The sequence below is a fragment of the Gallus gallus genome, chromosome 6 (assembly GCF_016699485.2).
Source record: "Gallus gallus isolate bGalGal1 chromosome 6, bGalGal1.mat.broiler.GRCg7b, whole genome shotgun sequence".
Classification (NCBI taxonomy): Eukaryota; Metazoa; Chordata; class Aves; order Galliformes; family Phasianidae; genus Gallus; species Gallus gallus.
The window spans coordinates 31,743,483-31,761,008 of record NC_052537.1 but is presented as its reverse complement, the minus strand read 5'-3'; the positions used below and the strand labels follow the sequence as shown (position 1 = coordinate 31,761,008).

The 17,526-nt window shown below is 45.5% G+C and overlaps 1 protein-coding gene across 3 annotated transcripts in view; it reads left to right on the top strand.

Annotated features, from left to right (window-relative positions):
- The first annotated feature begins 245 nt into the window (after positions 1–245).
- Positions 246–17,526, top strand: part of FGFR2 (fibroblast growth factor receptor 2) — a 100,912-nt gene continuing 83,631 nt past the window's right edge. For 2 of the 3 annotated variants that reach the window (XM_046942750.1, XM_046942741.1), the window contains exons 1-2: positions 246–457; positions 561–659. The gene's annotated coding sequence lies outside the window, so the exon portion shown is untranslated. Of the gene's footprint in view, positions 660–17,526 lie in introns of all 3 variants that reach the window. The other variant, XM_046942740.1, reaches the window with a different exon arrangement.

The following is a 17,526-nucleotide window of genomic DNA, read 5'->3' as shown; positions in this document are numbered from 1 at the left end:
GGCCAGAGGAACTGCTTCTGGGGAGAAACTGGTCACATTCAGCTCCAGGAGAGGGGATGTGCTTTCAGAAATAAGCCCAGCTGTGGAGCAGCCCCAAGAGGGTGGCTCAGGGCCACAGCATAGGAGCAGAGGAGCTCAGGCCCACAGCGTTACCAGGTGCCTCTCCTGGAGGGCGGGTGCACCTGGGAGTGGTCACCTGTGTGGGCTGTAAGGTGCTGTCTGCTACGTGGGGCTGTGGAGGCTGCAGAGCAGGGAGAGGAGCAGCTCTGGGATGGCCCACCGATCTGGCTAATGAGGGCAATAAAACAGGATTATCTGCTGGCCCTGGGTCGATGACTGGTAACTTTCAGGTACTCTGCTTCTCCTTTGTGAGTGAATGAAGGCGGTGGCACGTGGAAGTTACTTTTCAAAGCTAATTAGCTGGGCGTTAAGTCTCATCAGATGCTTAACCTATCAGGCAAGTACAGCCCGCAGCCCCCACACGTTTTCTTGCCCCATTGGTACCTGTCACCATAAATAATTGAATTCCCCCCTTGAGTACCTTGAATGCTTGTTTTCAGGTTGGGCTTTACCTATTTCTGAGACTGCCAGAATGCATCAGGAGCTTTCCTAGCAAGGAGGAGATGTGCTTCCTGCTCCATGGGCTGTGTGGTGTGAAGGTAAGAGATTCAGAGAGAGCTTTAGTGAGGACAGTGTGCTGGTACAGCTTGGATATAACAATATAGGGTGGCTGGGAGGTTTTGAGCAGGACAATCCCACCTGTGGAAGGATCTGTGTTTGCAGGTTTGGGCCTCACGGGGTGACTAGGAGCTTGGTTAAAAAAAAAAACAGTGACTGGGGAAAACTTTATTAGAGCTGACTCAGATGTTCTTGTCCTACCTTGAATTACAACGTTTGCTTTTACTGATAGTGCCTTCTTCCTGGCTGCAGTGCCTCCACTGAAATGTTTGTGGCACAGATGGTCCTCTGGTGATTTCTGTGCACATCCCCTCACAAATATGTTCCTCCAGGAGAGCCTTTCTCTAGGTGATGCTCTAGGTGAGCTAGTTTGCCGTGCTAGGTGATGCTAGTTTGAAATGAGCATTAATTGGAGAAATCGGTAAAGATGTGGGCTGGCACGTGAAAACCCTTCTTTTGATCTCCCTGTGCTTATCTTTAATACTGTTAAGCTTATGATATCAAAATAAGTAATTAAGGTAGCATTTTTGTGGTCAGATCGAGAGTGCTCGCTTGGCTCAGGGCTCTGCACAGCTGCTCAGCTGACATGTCAGCAAGCATTGCTGCACGGTGCATATGTGGCATGCTGCAGTCCTGGTGGCTGAACGCAGGAGTTTATTTTGGAAACTGCTAATAGCTTTGTTTGCACATGTATTCCCTTTGCTGAGTGAGACTGCAAAGTGCTGCTGTGAGCTTTTGTGAGAGTTCCTATGGTGAGAAGCTGTTCTGGAGGAAAGTGGGTCTTAGTGCTTTGGACACTCTTTGATAAAGCCTTCAGCCCATCCACTCAGAGGGAAGCATGATGTCATTTGCAGCTGGACTCCGTAGGCTGGGTAATGTTTGTTAGGGTAAATATTTAGAAATTAGGAATTTAAGAATACAAATAGACTAATGCACAGGGTTATTCAGGGCACTGGGTTGCTCTTTTGAGTGTCTAGTTCTGGAGCCATCCCCAGCTGTGCCAGGACTGCCTTAAGCTGATTTCCAAAGGAGCAGAGGATCTCAGCCTGGGGCAGTGTGCCTTTCTCCCAGCTTCTCTGTGCAAAGTGCCCAACTCTCAAGTGCCAAAGGAGAAGGGGAATTAATGAACCATCCCCACAGTGTGTTCCTTTAGTTGTGTTTAAAAGGTGGTCTGAAGACACACACACACACACACACACACACACACACACACACCCTAAGGTTTAAATATTAATGAAATATTAATATGTGAAGCCAACTATAAACTGTGTTCATTCTTTATTTTGGCACTGCATATAGGGCGTGTTGCATTGCCTTCACAAATTAGCCCAAAACAGTTAGGTCTGATTACAAGTTTTAGAAACACTGATTCCAATATATATATCTCCAGCTTCTATTAGTTAGAGAAGCTCACTTATACGAATGATAATTTAGAAGAGGAAAAGCTGGATTATGAAGACACTTTAACTGAAAATCTTATTTTTTAATTCTTTTTATTTGTTTTGTTGGTCATATTGACAGCTTAAAAGTGCTCAGTTCAAAAAGGAAAAAAAAAGCAGTGCTCATGGATTTTATTTTTTAATGTCTCTTTTGGATTGTGCAAATAATAAGGTATAAAATCAGGCGTGTTCTCGAGTGAACAAAGCTTATTATTAGATGTCTAGTCCAGTTTGTCTAATTTCAACTGCAGCCAGGGGAATAAGGGTGTGCTTGGAGTTTCTGCAGTGCATTGTCTAAAGCAATGTCAGACCAAGCTCCTCTATGGAAACTCGAAAAATTCATTCAGCACGTTCACAAGCAGCAATATTTACTTTTAATCAACTTAAGAAGTATATAATCACTTTTGGTCACATGTGCTCGATCTTTCCACTTTTTGGTCATTTGAAAAAGTGTAGGTTTTCTTAGATATGGAAATAATACTAGCAAAATCCATAGTTGTCTCACACACATGATTTTGTTTATATTTCCCACAGTAAGCATTATGTACCTTTTAGTGGGAGAGGAATCTTGTCTACAGCTGTTGCTGTAGAGAGCCATTATTTCAACTGATGATGGAGAAAATACAGAGAACTTTGCTGATGAATACATAAGTAGTGAGAATAGGACAGGGAGCAGGAACTGTGACTTGAACTCAGTTCTTTGAATCCTGAAAGTACTCTAAGTACAACACTGAGCTGATCCCCATTGAACAAATAATGTAGGTGTCTATTAAGTTTTATTGGCTTCAGTAGGGCTTACACGTGTTCAGTGACAACATATAATAAACGTTTGGTTGAACTGGGTTTCCAGCTGTGGTTTCTAAATTATGCATAATCGTATTTGTCCAGCTTATCCTGATAGGTAGAGATAAAACCACCCTGTCTTCAAAGCAGTATTGTCCATGCTTGAAAATGGGAGAGAAGTAGCAAAGTTGGGCTATTACTCTTGGGTTCCTTGGAGATGCATACTGTCATTGCCAGTACTTCTCAGTGCATCACTGTGGAAGTGTGGTGCTCATTAAAAGATCTGCCATCTCTCTAAGTTAAGATATCTTCGCACCAAGGATGGGCTATCTCCTGGTCTCAGTACAAACTCTAGTATGAAGCAACAGTTTCACTGGTATTGCTGAGAAGCCTCCAGCATATGGGGTCTGCCCGAAATGAGGGCAGCCCAATTGTCACATAGGCTAAGAATTTAAACTCTCTCTCTTGTTAACGTCCCAGTAAATCAATCAAGGAGGCATCTCTTCCTATAGCTTGTGAAAAAGGGCAAACCTCAGAAAGCAGGGCAGATCCTCGCAGCTGCTTGATGCTGCTATGACTCAGCTAGAAGGGCCTGGCAGGTCACTGCTGGGGCAGGGGAACATGAGCAGCTCCCTCCTGGGGCATTGGCACTCTTTGTTCCTTAATTCCCCACTCACCAACTTGCATAGGATGCTCAGAGTCACACACAGCAGCAAGAAGTTCAGCCAAGACCAGTGTGTCCCAAGACATCCTGGCTCTACCTCTTTCCAGCAACAGCAGGAAGTGGTTTCAGAGATCTGAGTTTGGGTTTGTGCCACTGAAACAGGGATATTTTTCTGGTAAATAAAGAATGCGTGCAGCTTACTTTACCTTGGTAAACACAGCATGAGGGTATGTGTAAGCTTGATGCTAGCACAGAGTTCATGACTTTGAGAGGCTGGAAGCCAGGGAGCTACTGGCAACCACAATCTGGTTCTTGGGTTTCACAAGCAAACAAGGCAATATCGATGCCACTGCATAGAGTGGCACATCAAGCAGGATCTTCCATGGAGGGACAGGCTGGGATGGGCACAGAGCCCTGCCAAGCTGCCAAATGCTAAGTCTCAGTATGCCAAGTAATAGGGGAAACCAATGAAAAGTGCAGATGGAGTGCAGTATGCCAGTGGTTAAACCACGCTGGTAGGTGATGCAATTCATCTGTGGTGCTGTTGTGTATGCTCAGTAACAACGAATCCATGCCTGTTCTCCGAATTCTGGAAGGAATAGCTTGGCTAGGAAACTTTAAGGAAAGGGTACTTGCAGTATTAAGGGGCATGGTTTAGTGAGCAATACTGGTGGTAGGTAGATGACTGGACTAGGTGTTCTTAGAGGTCTTCTCCTTTTCCTTTCCTTTTCCTTAATGATTCTATGATCTATAAAGGGACTCTAACCTGGATTGTGAATACAGCATGTAGCAGAGTTGGTTTCACTTCAGGAATGAGAGCCTGGTGTTGTTGCAGATCCCTGTAGCACATACAGCAGTGTGTGTGCAGTCACTCTCAGTTGTTTTTCTAATGGCTGGCAGCCACTGCTCGGATTTTCCTGACTAACCACATTCTGTCCTAAATATATTTTTTCTCCTTAATCAATTTGCTATGGAAAAGAGATTGCAACTTCATGCACAGAAATTCCTTGTCATCACTGTAAATTTGTGTTTCCTTCATGAAACCACCACTTTGGGATGTCTGTGGCATCTTCAAGTGTCTTTTTCTCATATACAGCTTCAGGGTTAATAGCTGCTAGTAGCAGTTTTCTGAGAGCTTCACATCAGACACAGTAACTAACATTTTATTCTTTATTAGTTTGCTGTCTGGGGGAAACTTCACTCTTTTTATTTTTTTTGGGAGATTAACAGGTCATCCAAGTAGGCATTAATGTGAGGTCAAAGACTTCTGTAAGCAGAACTACCTTCAACATTTCCACTTCCAAGCAATTCTCAGCCCTGTTGCATCTCTCATCCCATCAGTGCGAGCTTCCTGGTGTGATGTTTTTCAGTGTCTGTATATGAGCAGGGAGCAGCCCTGTCATTGCTACTGCTAGGCTGCGGGCATTGCTCCTCATCTCTGCTTAATTCTGCACGATACTGCATTTTGTCTGAAGATAAGTGCAGTTTTCACACACTTCCATTCCTTCTACAGGTATTTTCTGATGCGTTTTGATTATTTGTCAGCAAATGTGTAACTGGAAGTGACAAATGGACCCTTAACGCTGCCATTAGGTTCTGCCAGGGAGTATTCAGCTGTGGACCAGCAGCATTAAAGGTGGGGACAGAGAAAGATAGTGTGTACCCAAAGAGGCAGATTGGAAAAGCTCCCATAAAGTTCAGCAGGGTCAGGCTTTAATCTCTGCTATTTGACAGTAGGACAATGCTACATGGGAGAGAAACTTGGAAAGAAAACAAACAAAAAACAAACCACCAACTCCTCATTATTAAAGAACAGTTGTGATCTCGTGTGCCAAATGCATTTAATTATGATTTTTCCACTATCTCTATAGAACGTAGGGACACTAAGTGGGACCTTATTTTGCAAACAGAAAAGACTTTGCCCATTGTGGGCACTAGGAGAGGAAAAAATTGAAATAAGCTGTCTTCAATTGCAATGCAATGGAAATGTAATACAATGGGAGAGGGCTGAGACCCACAGGGAAGCCAATGGCACAACTCCCACTGACCTTAATGGGAGCTGGACCACATCCCATACGGCCTCGGAGACATTGGTGGGAAAAAAAGTCTACTGTAAAACTGAAAGATGAGAATGAAGAAATGCATGAATTTCAAAACTTTGTGGCTCAAGTGGGAGCAGTGCCAAAACCTGCTGAAGCAAACACAGAGGCAACGGTCAGGCTGACTTTGTCTGACTCGCTTCTGTCTGCCTTTGTTTTCTGGGGAGGTTTGTCAGCTCACTAGCTGCTACTGCTGGAAAATACCTGTGCATCAGATGGACGATGCCTCACCAGCACTTCTCCTTTCTTATGCTTTGTGTAACAAATACACTGGCTTTTATACAAAATTGTAGCACAGAGGTTATTTGTGCATTTGCAGTCCATGCTGGTGAAGTCCATAAGATCCAGCCCCATGATCTCTGCTCTCTCGCATGCCCAACTTGGAGATTGTTGTTGAAGGCCGGCACGTGGTGTGACATCTGTGGCCAGGGCTGAGACAGCTAGCAAAAAGAGTTCTTGCAATGGCAGGGTTTTCATCACTGTGAGACAGGCTGTGGTGGTATGTAGATGCTGGCATCTCACTGGCTTTAGGAACAGCAGCTAATCAGGGAGGAATTATTGTTAACGTATTTTCTAGGTTTGAGATGTAGTTGAGGAAAAGCTTAATGCTGGTAAAGCATTCTCTTTATGTAGTAGGCAAGGAACTCCTGAAGGACTGCAGGAAGGGGCTGAAAATGTCTTCTGCATCAACAGCTTAGGGTCAGCAGACACCAGGAGGCCTTCAGGCTGCTATTGTTTGCTTACCATTTTGGCAGTGTATAGAAAAAATGCCCTCGGTGCTTCAGTTGGTGGTAATTGAGTGTCTAACCTACCAATGTGGGCAGTGGGAGCTGAAGATCATACGGACATAGAACCCAATCTTAGGTACCAGGGCAAGCTTTGCTCTGTGTCTGAGCACCCAATTCCACAAACTACAAGAAAGCTTTTTGCCTAGTTTTCAGGAACTTGAATAAAGCAGTGCTCACCGGCACCAGCTTTGTAGGAACACCTGCTCCAAGCAGCTCTCATAGGCAAAGCCTGGTTATCAAGTGGGGAGCAGCAGGCAGAGGAGGGCCTGACTCCTGAGCAAAGGGTGCCTTCAGAAGAACATGCTAGAAGCCACGATGTGCCTTGGAAGGAACAGGGATTGTATTTCAGCTTCAGATTTTAGGCACACGTTGTGACAGCCCGCAGCAGACATGCCAGGAACTTCATTCCATAAATCACATTTCTTGCAAAGGAGGCCTCTGTGCTCGGTAGTAGTAGTGTTTGTTTCTTCTTTTTCTTGGCTGCTTTGCTTGGAAGTGGTGTAAAGACTTAACCCTGGTGAGAAGGACCTGCAGAGAAATAATGGAGTATGTGAGAGCTCCGGCTTTTGCCTTGTTAAATGAAACTCAGTCTATATAAACACCCTTGAAAAAACCCACTGGTAACGCTGCAAACACAGGATTCAGCAGCGGGCTGTTTTCATTTAGATTTTTGGCAGCATTTTTAACAAGAATATGTTTTTTTGTGACTTTCAAACCAGACACATCATCTTGGATGAACTATAATGGTAATAAAAGCATTGCAAATCTCTCTATTTCTAACCCAGGTTTTGCTGGAAACATCTTAATACTTAGAGGAGCAATGGAGCCTTCCTGTGTAGTAAGAACTTGCTTAGAAGTGAGAGCGTCCCAAAGCACATTCCTGGTTTTGCTCACACCCCAGCTTCACTCTTACTGTCCCTCCCTTGGTTTGCTCGGTGCGTGCCACACCATCTTGTTATGGATGGCTTCTCCTTTCATCTACCTCTACTGCAGGAACTTCAGAAGCTTGTGCCCAGGTGTACCTTCCTTCTGAAGTATGTGGTGTGTTTGCTATGAGAGTGTTTCATATACATGATGGCTTGTTGGAGGAGTAAAGTCTTTTCAGGCAGCTGCTGAGGATGAGGAAGGATCTGCTAGGATAGAAGATGTTGCAGTCTGGAGCAAGCTCTGCTTTGAACAGTGCTGTGTAAATATTTTGCAAATAACAGGGCATATATAGAAGTACATCGTTCAGCTTGACTATAGTGGCAATCCTTAAAAAAAAAAAAGTATGAAATGGTAGTGGAGAGAGCGGGTGTCCCTGTTAAATAAACCTACTTGATGGTGACTAATGTGTGCAACAGATATGAGTGGCTGCAGTTCAAAGTTCCTGCTGAACCTGCCAGCTCTCCCAACTGCCTGCTGCAGCCCTCAGCACGCGGATCTGGCTCTGCAGGGTGGGAACTGAAGAGCAAGCTTCTGGGAGCTCTCCTCTTGACTCCATGCTGACAGCTCCCTTCCAGGATCAGCTGCTATCTCAAAGAACTCACCTCTGCCGCTCCAGAGGGCTCTGCCTGTTCTTCTGCCCAAAAGATGGGGAAGGCCACCTGTGCCTGGGGGTGCAAGTCCTGGTTTGTTCAAGCGCAGCGTTCCTCCGCCCCCACTTACTGGGCAGCCTACAGGAAGGCAGTGAGGGTTGGTCACTGGATTTAGTGTGGGCAACTTCTGAGTTACCGCGATTCATTTATTCCACGCAGTACCGAAAGAATGTAAAGAAGCACTGAAAAGTCCCAATTTCCAGAGTAAGATGTGCTCTTTTGCTGTAGAAATGAGAAAAATAAGCAAGTGTTCTCTGCCTAAAAATAACTGAGAATGGTCAGGAACTGGCTGAATGGGGACAGAGTGGGGACATGACTTAGGTAAGGCAACAGCTCATACCCAACCAGTAAGGCCAGTGTTCTATAGTGCCTGGAGGTGGCTGAAATATGTCGCAATCCTCTTCCACTCTTGGACATAAGAGAAGCAGTCTCTGTAGTGCAACGCCAAGAAGTACATCTTCCTAATATGAAAATGATTAGAAAATGCAGAACTCTTGGATCCACAGCTGTCTCAGAGCCAAACACATTTGCTTGTTGTCAGCCTTAATAATCATGAGCTGTGTGTGGAAAATAAATTGCATCTTTCACAAAAATGCTGGGATTATAAGAATTATAGCTAGAGGCATAATAATCATCAGGGTCTTGCCAGTACCTCAGATACCTTCCCTTAACTAAAGCACAGGCTTGCTGTCTGTGATGGTCCAGATTCAGTATCTCACCACACAGCTGCTTGTTACCAGCGCGTGGCTCTCAAGTGGAGATGAATCACAGATCACTGCAGTGTCTTTGAGTGTCACAACATGAAGGAAGAACGAGAGTGCGCTGACACTGTTGTACCCATTGCTATTTCACCCTGCACAGCGTGTCACGGGGCACGTGGGGAGTTAACTTTGTGGTGTGCTCTCACTCTGAGTTGCAAGGCAGCCACTCTGCATGGCTGCTACCCAACGTCAAGCTGCAACATGCAGGAGGCACCCAGGCACACCTCTTTGCCTCCTCTTTCACCTTTCATTGCCTTAGTGCTCAAATATTGAATGGAAAATAACGATCAAGTACTGTGTTGTTTATTTTCAGATTTTCTGTGCCAAGCACAATAAACATTCCCCGTGCTGTGAAGCAGAGGTGGTCACAGAATCAGACTGCTCACAGTGTGTTTTCCTGCTGGTCTGTGACTACGCTTGGCTCTGTCTTTGTGCACTTTGGGCCTATGGTGAAGACAACAGCTCCTTACCTGTGTGCTGTGCTGTGGGGCTTCAGCATAGCTTTCATCTTGTTTAATAGTGTTTGGTGTGATGTAGTCTGTTGGAAGGTGGGATGGGGGCTCTCACAGGGGCTGTTGCAGATAGTCCTAGCATAGTACTGGTGTAGGGAGCTGCTGGAACACAACTTCCCTCTGCATGCTGTTGGTACTACTTTGTGTCTGCTTCTGTACCATTTGCTGCAAATCACCTCTCTCCTAAACCCACTGGGCTGTTTAATTAAAACAGAAAATTGTTGCAGTAATGCTACACCGGTGCAACTCTAGGCTTTGCTGGGGGAGATGGAGAGGGCTACAGTGTATGGAGGTAACCTCTAAGAACAAGGGCCTTAGTGGTGGGGACGAGTCCCATCACCACTGTCCTGTGTGGGGTGAGGGGCTGCAGTGCTGCTCCCATCTGGGAGTGGGAGCCTGGAGCCACCAGCAGATTTGGGGCTGTGTTGTACCTGCTGTTGGTCAGGTGGGAATAGCTGGTACGTGCTGGGAGCATGCTCACCCCACTAACCATGGGTTAGTTACTTCCAAATGTCAACTTGGTCTTGAGGAAAGAACTGACCGTCATTTTGTTTACTTGGGAAATCACTCTGTAGTAAACTTATACTGCAGTCTTATTCTGTGCAAACCCTTTTTGTTGGCTTGAGTGTTACCCCAGTTTTCTCTGTGTGGACACACCATTTGTTTAAGGCTGCTTGTGTGGGGAAAGGGCTCTTTAATGAACCACTGTTATAATGAGGTTCTGTGGCTGAAAGCTGAAGCTGAAGAATTCAGGCCAGTAATAAGGTGTGCATTCTTGGCCACTGGAGAATTTAATATCTGAAAAAATTTGCCTAGGGACATGATGAATTCTCTCTTTGAAAACTTAAATTAAGATGGGGTTATTTTTTTTTTCTAAACAATCTGGTTCAACCAGAAGTTATCGTCTTGGTGCCGGAGCTACTGGGAGCAAGGATGTGACCCAGGCAATGTAAGAGTTCAGACTAGACCCTGCAAGCCTCCACTTGGGTGAAATACAACAGTTAGAATGGTGTACTAAAGCATTGCTTACCTTAGTGTTTTATATCTTAGCTAACTCAACCTCTCCTGTAAGAAGGGGGGGTAGGGGGGGAGAGGGGGAAGAGAAGAAATGACATTGTCTGAATGTTCACGTGGGATGCATTTTTACTACTTCTCTTGCCTATTCCTCCAATAACTGTGCACTGACACTTAATATGTTTGATCTAAAAGTCATTGGATCACCTTTGTAACAGCTTTCAGATTTCTTTCTTTGTCCTGGGGAATGGGATATTGTCTACCTGGTAGAATACCAGAGCAAGGGGATAATTTACCAGGAAATACCCCAGGCCAAGCAATGAACTGCACAGTACAGCAGCCTTCTTTCTACTCATTTTCCTGCAAAAACAATCCATGTGTTTAAGTATTTCAGGAATGCAAAATAAAGTAATGGTAATGACTTTGAACCATTAAGAAGTATATTTTTCTACTCTTCCCTTAGCGTACCACTGCGTAGAAGGGAGCTTCACAAAAGCCCTTGTGTCTGGCGTGGCTCAGAACTCCCTGGCCCCATTGCTGCTTCTCGGGCCAGCACTGCTGTCCCTTCTGCTCCCAGTGCCCCACAGAACAGGTTGTAGCTGCATTCAGACCTCTGCCCCAGCAGTTCCTGTATCCATGATTGATTGCAGCTTAGCCAGGACCAGTATGGGCACAACTGGAGATGATATGGGACTACTGGAAATGCCTTGGGGTGGGGCCAGGAGTGAGCAGTGTCCGTACCACAGCTGTGCTGAACGGTTAACACTGGGTTTCTGATGAGAAAGAAGGAAGAGGAGAGAGAGAACATGGCCTTTGTTTGTTATAACCCCATAGGGCATCACCTGCAACCCAGGAGTACTCTGCATACTCTTGGCACTGTACAGATCTGCTAAATTAATTTGATAATGATGATCTAGATGAACCCTTGTGCTATTACTGATAATACTAAACTAGGAGGAGCTGCTGACGCCCCTATAGGTAGAGGGGCCTCGCAGAGAGATCTTGACAGACTGGAGGGATGGGCAATTGCCAACTGCAGTAAGTTTCACAGGAGCTAGTGATGGATTCCCCACTTGGGGTGGGGCAGTGCTGCCTAGATATACAGACGGGGGGGACAAGAGGCTGGAAAACAGCCCTGTAGAATGGGATCTGGGGGTTCTGGTTGACAGACAGCAAGTTGAATCCGAGCTGGCAGTATGCCCTGGTGGCCAACAGGGCCAACCATACCCTGGGGTACACCATGCCCAGCACTGCCACTGAGGTGAGGGAAGGGGTTGTCCTGCTTTGCTCTGTGCCAGAGCTCAAGGAGTATTGGGACACTGCTCTCAGACACTGGGTTTGGGTGGTGCCGTATGGAGCCAGGGGTTGGGCTCAGGGCTCCTTGCGGGTGCCTTCCAACTCAGGATGTCTGTGATTATTTTAGCTGTTCCTTCATGAGAACCCTGAATGAAAAAGGAGAAGATAGGCCCATTTGCATGGTTTATTTGACTCTTCTCTGTCACTAATGATAGTTGTGAATGAGCACCTACAGGAGCTGGGGACTGCAAAACTCGATTGTCTTGTATGTAAATGAGGAGTCTTTTGTTAACACTACAATTAGTACGTAAATCAGGTGAAATCCATGCAGTTATTTGAATATGTCCCATGGTTTTACATTCTAAATTTATTCTGTTGGCTGGCTTGACTAGCACTCAAATCGTGTCACTGCAGCTCTATCAGTCTCCTGTTGTACTTTAGGAAACAGTTCTAAGTAAATGTGGACTATTTTAAAATTGTTTTACTATAAACAGCTCAGAACTAGAGAAGTGAGTTAGCTGTTTACTTCAGGTGATGGTCTAATGACAAGCAGGTCATGCTCAAGGGTTTAGACACTGGAAAATTATTCTTTGATTTTTTTTTAATGAAGTGAAAGTCAGGAGCCTTCATTTTGCCTATACTAAATTATTCTTCGTTATGTATAATGCAACTTCACAAATTCGTATGGATTTTTAGAGCTTATTGTCCAACATTCATTGAAAGTAACTGAAGTATAGATCTGGGAGCTCTGCTGGTTAGGATCCCTGGCTGGAGCTCCAGGCTGGCATCTGGGAACATCCTTATGTTCTGCCTCTGTGCCTTTCATCAACAGAGAACAGAAGGATGACTTTTAAAGGTTGTAGCTCACCTGGAGGCACATGCTAAGTTGGGAGAAAACCCTAAAGACATGCAAGGCATTGATATACGCCATGAAGTTCAAAACATTCAATTGAGAACTTAACGTAGACCATCTTTGCTGGGCAGATATTTCCATATTGGGCTGAGACAGACTCTGCTGCTTGGTCAGTAAGTTATTGAATGGAAGCAAACAAGCAGTTGATCTTTATTGTCCTAGCCTTACTTTGGCTCTGTGTTCTTCAGGCTTCACTCTAGAGCAAATCTTTCTGCTGACAGGTTCTCAGTAATGTTTCATGTTTTTGTCATGGTCTAACATATTTCTTCAAGGAATAACTTTTTTTTTCCTTTATATCAAAGGGGAAATATTCACCTAAAGAGAAACTGAGTAAGGGATGGGGATTTTTATGTACCATTCTCTCAGGTTAAGAAACTCATCCTTGTGTTTAAGTCTTGAAAGATTTTATTGACTTTTAAACAAAACAAAAATATTCTTGATAAGGAGAGAACACACAGTAAACCTGACAAATACCTGTATATTTCTAACTTATGTTTTTAACAATCAAGGCAATCATTTAAACTTCCAGTAGATAAGGTGCATGCAATGGCAAGAAACTTGTCAACAGGGGCACAGTAGATGGATTGCCAAGTTGGCTGCTGACTGATCGCTTCTTTTGGTGTTTTTGTAAGATGTAGAGGGCCTGGGTGCCGGATACATGCCAACACTGTTAGAGATAGCCCCATCTCAAAGCAGTCTTTAGTGTCACCAGTCCAGATATGGCACTGTAGAGAGCTGTGGCGCTGGCATTAGACTCAAAGTCACGTTGGTTGTTTTTGCCAGACATGGCAAGGAGGGTCATCAACTGGAACATCCATCAGGTGTGACCCTCTTTGGATTTGGGCTCCCTTGTGATGAAGAGCTTGTCACGTATAACCTCTCCATGCACTGATGCTGCTCCTAAGTACTCTGCCTTGCACTGATGCTGTATGAGTAAAGGAAGTCATGGTTCTGAGGGGCTCAACAACAGCAGGGTCCACTCAATAGGAACAGGTGAAAACAAAAGCACATAACCAAGCCTTCCTCCCTGCGTGTGATATTTTGAATGGAAAACTGATCTCAGGGAGATTAGACACCCTGCCCTCACACGGAAATAATTTCCATTGCTTATCTGCGAGCCCCTCCACAGTGTGGATGAGCTGCAGTCAAATATTACACTTTAAAAGACAATTACGTGTCCTTCACTTCCTCGAGCCCCTCAAAAGCCAAACAGCACTATCTAATCTAAACCACCCCGGCTCTTCTCCAGCCCCTCAGACATATGCTGCACATTACATTTCTACAGAAATCTATTGCAATCTGGCTCAGCAATCCCTTTGAAGTCCTCAGGAGCTTATCTGTACTCCAGCAAGACAAGGTGTGTCTCCCGGGCAGCTTGCATGCGGCCGCAAAGCAGAAATCTACCCAGAGGCCACAGGTGCCTGGGTTTGGTTTTGTTTTTCTGAGTATCGAGAAATCCCCAGAATTCATCCCACAATGAAGGGCTGCATCCCGAGGCTGTCACTTTGCTGAGGGTGCTTCTGAGCACGAGAAGGGCCACAGCATGGTGCACATCACGGTGTCCCACAGGCAGAGGCACCATGTGCTGCCTTAAACAGGGCAGGGAGGGGAAGTGAGTTGCAGATGCTTTGTGCCCACACAGCTATGGGTTCCATGTCCTGGGGTCCACAGATCCGTCCCAAAAAGTGATGGATGGTTCACTGCCACAGCTCAGCAGAAAAAAATATATCAGACATCAATCTTTAGATGAAAATGGCCAAGCAAGTCTGTTTATGTAGGTTTAGGGCTGTTCTTGCTATGTTCTTGAAACTACTGAGGTTATCTTGTAATCCATCTGAACTGCAGCCTGTGACATCTTAAGCTAATTCTCAATCTTGCTGTATTTAACTATTCTTTCCCTCTGCCTCCCTGTGTAGGAAAATGCACATTGTTTTTTTGTTTTTTTTTTTGAGTCCCCTAAATCTGAGGTCTCTGCATCAACAAATGGAGACAGAGCCCTCCTTAAGAACAGAAATTTGGGGGGGGCTGATGAGACCTTCCTGAAAGGTGACAGCTTTACTGTGCTGGCCTTGGGCTGGAGGAGGGCTCTGCTGAGCAGCACTCCTGCTTATTTTCTGAAAGATTTGAGTGAATGCATGTCTCTATCTGTGTTTAGAGAGTGGCAGCACTGGCAATGGTGTTTATTTATCCACAAGATATGCATCATGCAAACAGCTGCTTCTCCCCACGGCTCTGCCTTCAGCCCCAGCAGACCACCCCTGGCACCCAGTGAGTACAGCCCCCTCCCTGGGAGGCCACAGCAATCTGTGCTCCCCTTCCTCGAGCAAGAAGCACAGCTGTTAGGCCTCTCTGCAGCATGAAGCAGAAGGATGTTCTGCCAACCATGCACTTTCTGCTAAGTGTCTTCAAACACTTCTTTGGCTTGCCAGCCAGAACCTTCCTGGGTGTAAACAGACAGACAAGTCTAACTTGCACCACATGTCCCAAAGCCTTTTCTGCAGTGTCCATTTGCTGTTCAAGTGACATACTTAAAAAGAAACAATAGTCCTACCTACCTCTGAAGGACCCAGAACTGCTTCTGGCTATGAACATTTCCCATTGCTGGAGCTCTGTGCAGCAAGCCAGAACAAACATACCTAGATTTTGGAAGATTCTTTTTTTTCTATATTGACTTTAATTTCCTTCTCTCACCATTAATGGGAGAACTCCAAATGGCTAACAGCTTTGTCAGGTCTTGTGTAAGCCGTAGGGAGCTTTCTCCTGAGCCTATTTGGTGACCTTCTCAGCATCTCGTCACTGAAACCTGGATGTGACATCTGAGGAGTGGGCAGATTTTCCTAGAGGACAAAGTAACCATTCAGGTGGGATATTAATCTCTTCTCAGGAAAAGTGGCAATGCACTGGCACTGCTGCCCAGGGAGTGGTGGAGTCACTGTCCCTGGAGATGCTGAAGAACCACAGAGATGTGGCACTGAAGGACATGGCTAATGGGCAAGGTGAGAGTTGATGGCTGGACTTGATGATCTTGGTCTTTTCCAAAGTTAGTGATTCTATGATCTGGATCTCTCTCATGTGATGGAATCACAGCATGATTTTCCTCTGGGATCTTTTGCAAGCCATTGCCTGCAGCAAATGGGGTTAACCAAAGGGATAACAGAAGCATCCTCTGCTTTAGAAGAGCCAAAGGACACATTCCTCATTCCTGGTGAACTTTTTGTCACTATCCTTTTGACTGCTATAGGAACCATTACTTGCAACTCTCACAAGCTCTTTTTTCCTTCTTAAACAAGATCGAAACCTACACTTCTACCCTGCATGGAATTAAAACCCTTCTGGATGTTAGCCTGCCTACACAGTCACTGGCGTTGCTACACCATGCTGTTTCCATGCACATAATTTTAAGTTCACATGAATTCAATGCTGACTATTGCTTCTAGTTACTGGTGTCTCTTTGAGGAGGCAGGGTTAAACAGTGCATTATTCCTTATCTGTAAGTAAAGTTTTCCCTGTAGAGCACAATTCCAAATGCAGCTCCTTTTGCTTTTGGTTTAATTTTTCACTGTTTGCTTTCCCCCTCCCCGCTCCCTCTTCATTGTGCTGTGCAGATCTCAGTAGTTTCTATTTAAAACATTTCAGCCTCTCTGTTTTCCAGACTTTAATTGGGAGCCTGTTGCTACATGCTGAGCAGGGTAGGACTAAGAGTCTTTTTTCCCCCCCCCCCCCCCTCAGAAAATAGATTGCTGAACATAAAGCTTCAGGGAATAACATTTAAAGGAGAGAAAATGCCTTGTGTGTTTTTTACTGTATAGACACCTCGTTGGCCAGCACAGCATTCCACCCTTTGCATGCCATGGAAAGCTGTTGTTAGCACTGATGCTTTCTGAAACTGAGTGCAGCAGTTGTCCAGATCTGCAGAGGAAGCACTGTGGGAGATCAGGCAGATGCTTTTCCTCTGTCTGTGCTCTCAGGTCCTGCTCTTCCCAAGCAGCGCAGGGCCAGGAAGCGCTGCTTCTGCCCCTCAGGGCCAGCTGGAAGGCAGCACCCAGTGAGGTCCCTTGGTGCTCACTCTTCACTCAACACCTCCCAGCCAAGGGGAAAGCACGTGCTGCAAGGTGGGAGAAGCAGGAGCCAGGAGCTGGGACCCAGCCACCACCTTGCCATGGCCGGGCTGGGGGAGAAGGCTGTGTGTCTTTGTCAGCCTCAGAACTTTTGTGCAGCTTGCTCTTAGTGATTATTTCAGAGTGAGTGAGCAACAGACCTAAGACTTTAGGCACCCTGTCTCTGACATTCCTTTTGCCCTGAATGCTCGTGTTGCCTGCTTGTCAAACGCAAGGTCATCAGATAATCAAGCCCCTTTGGCTCTGCAAGGCTCTATCTGACAAATTAACCCTAACAAACAAGAAGAGCTAGCAGAAGATTTTCTGCACATCTGCCAGACCTGCCATATTCCTTCCACTAGAGGACGGTAGCTCTTGTATGCACCATTCAGCAGCATTTTTACAATAGAAGCTGGAATAAAGCAGCCCAACCCTTCCTGTAGAAACACGTTCCTTTCTCGTGGTTTTCACATAATGAATCCCAGTGAATATTTAACTAAGTCTCCCCTGTAATCAAGTTTCTGTCCTCCCTGCTTCCATCCACAATGTAAAGCATTTCCTGATCAATTGCATTTAGCATCCCAGAAAGTCTCCCTCTGTATCTGTTTCTCTGCTCAGCTGGCCCCAGAAGAGCTATGTGTTTGATTGTTTTTGGGTTTCCTCACCCAGCAAGCACTGATACAAACTGCCCTACCTGGGAAGGGATGGGAAGGATCTTTAGGACCTCATCTTGGCTGTCTAAATCAAAAGCAGCCCTCCTCAGCGAGCCCTGAAATGCTGCTGTCTGTTCATACATATATGCATGCCCATTGCTGTGGGCCTGAATATTCAGCAATCCAATTCTGGATTTCATGCAAACTGAGCTGTCCTGCAACCCTCCCTTTAAAGTACGGGAACATGAAGAG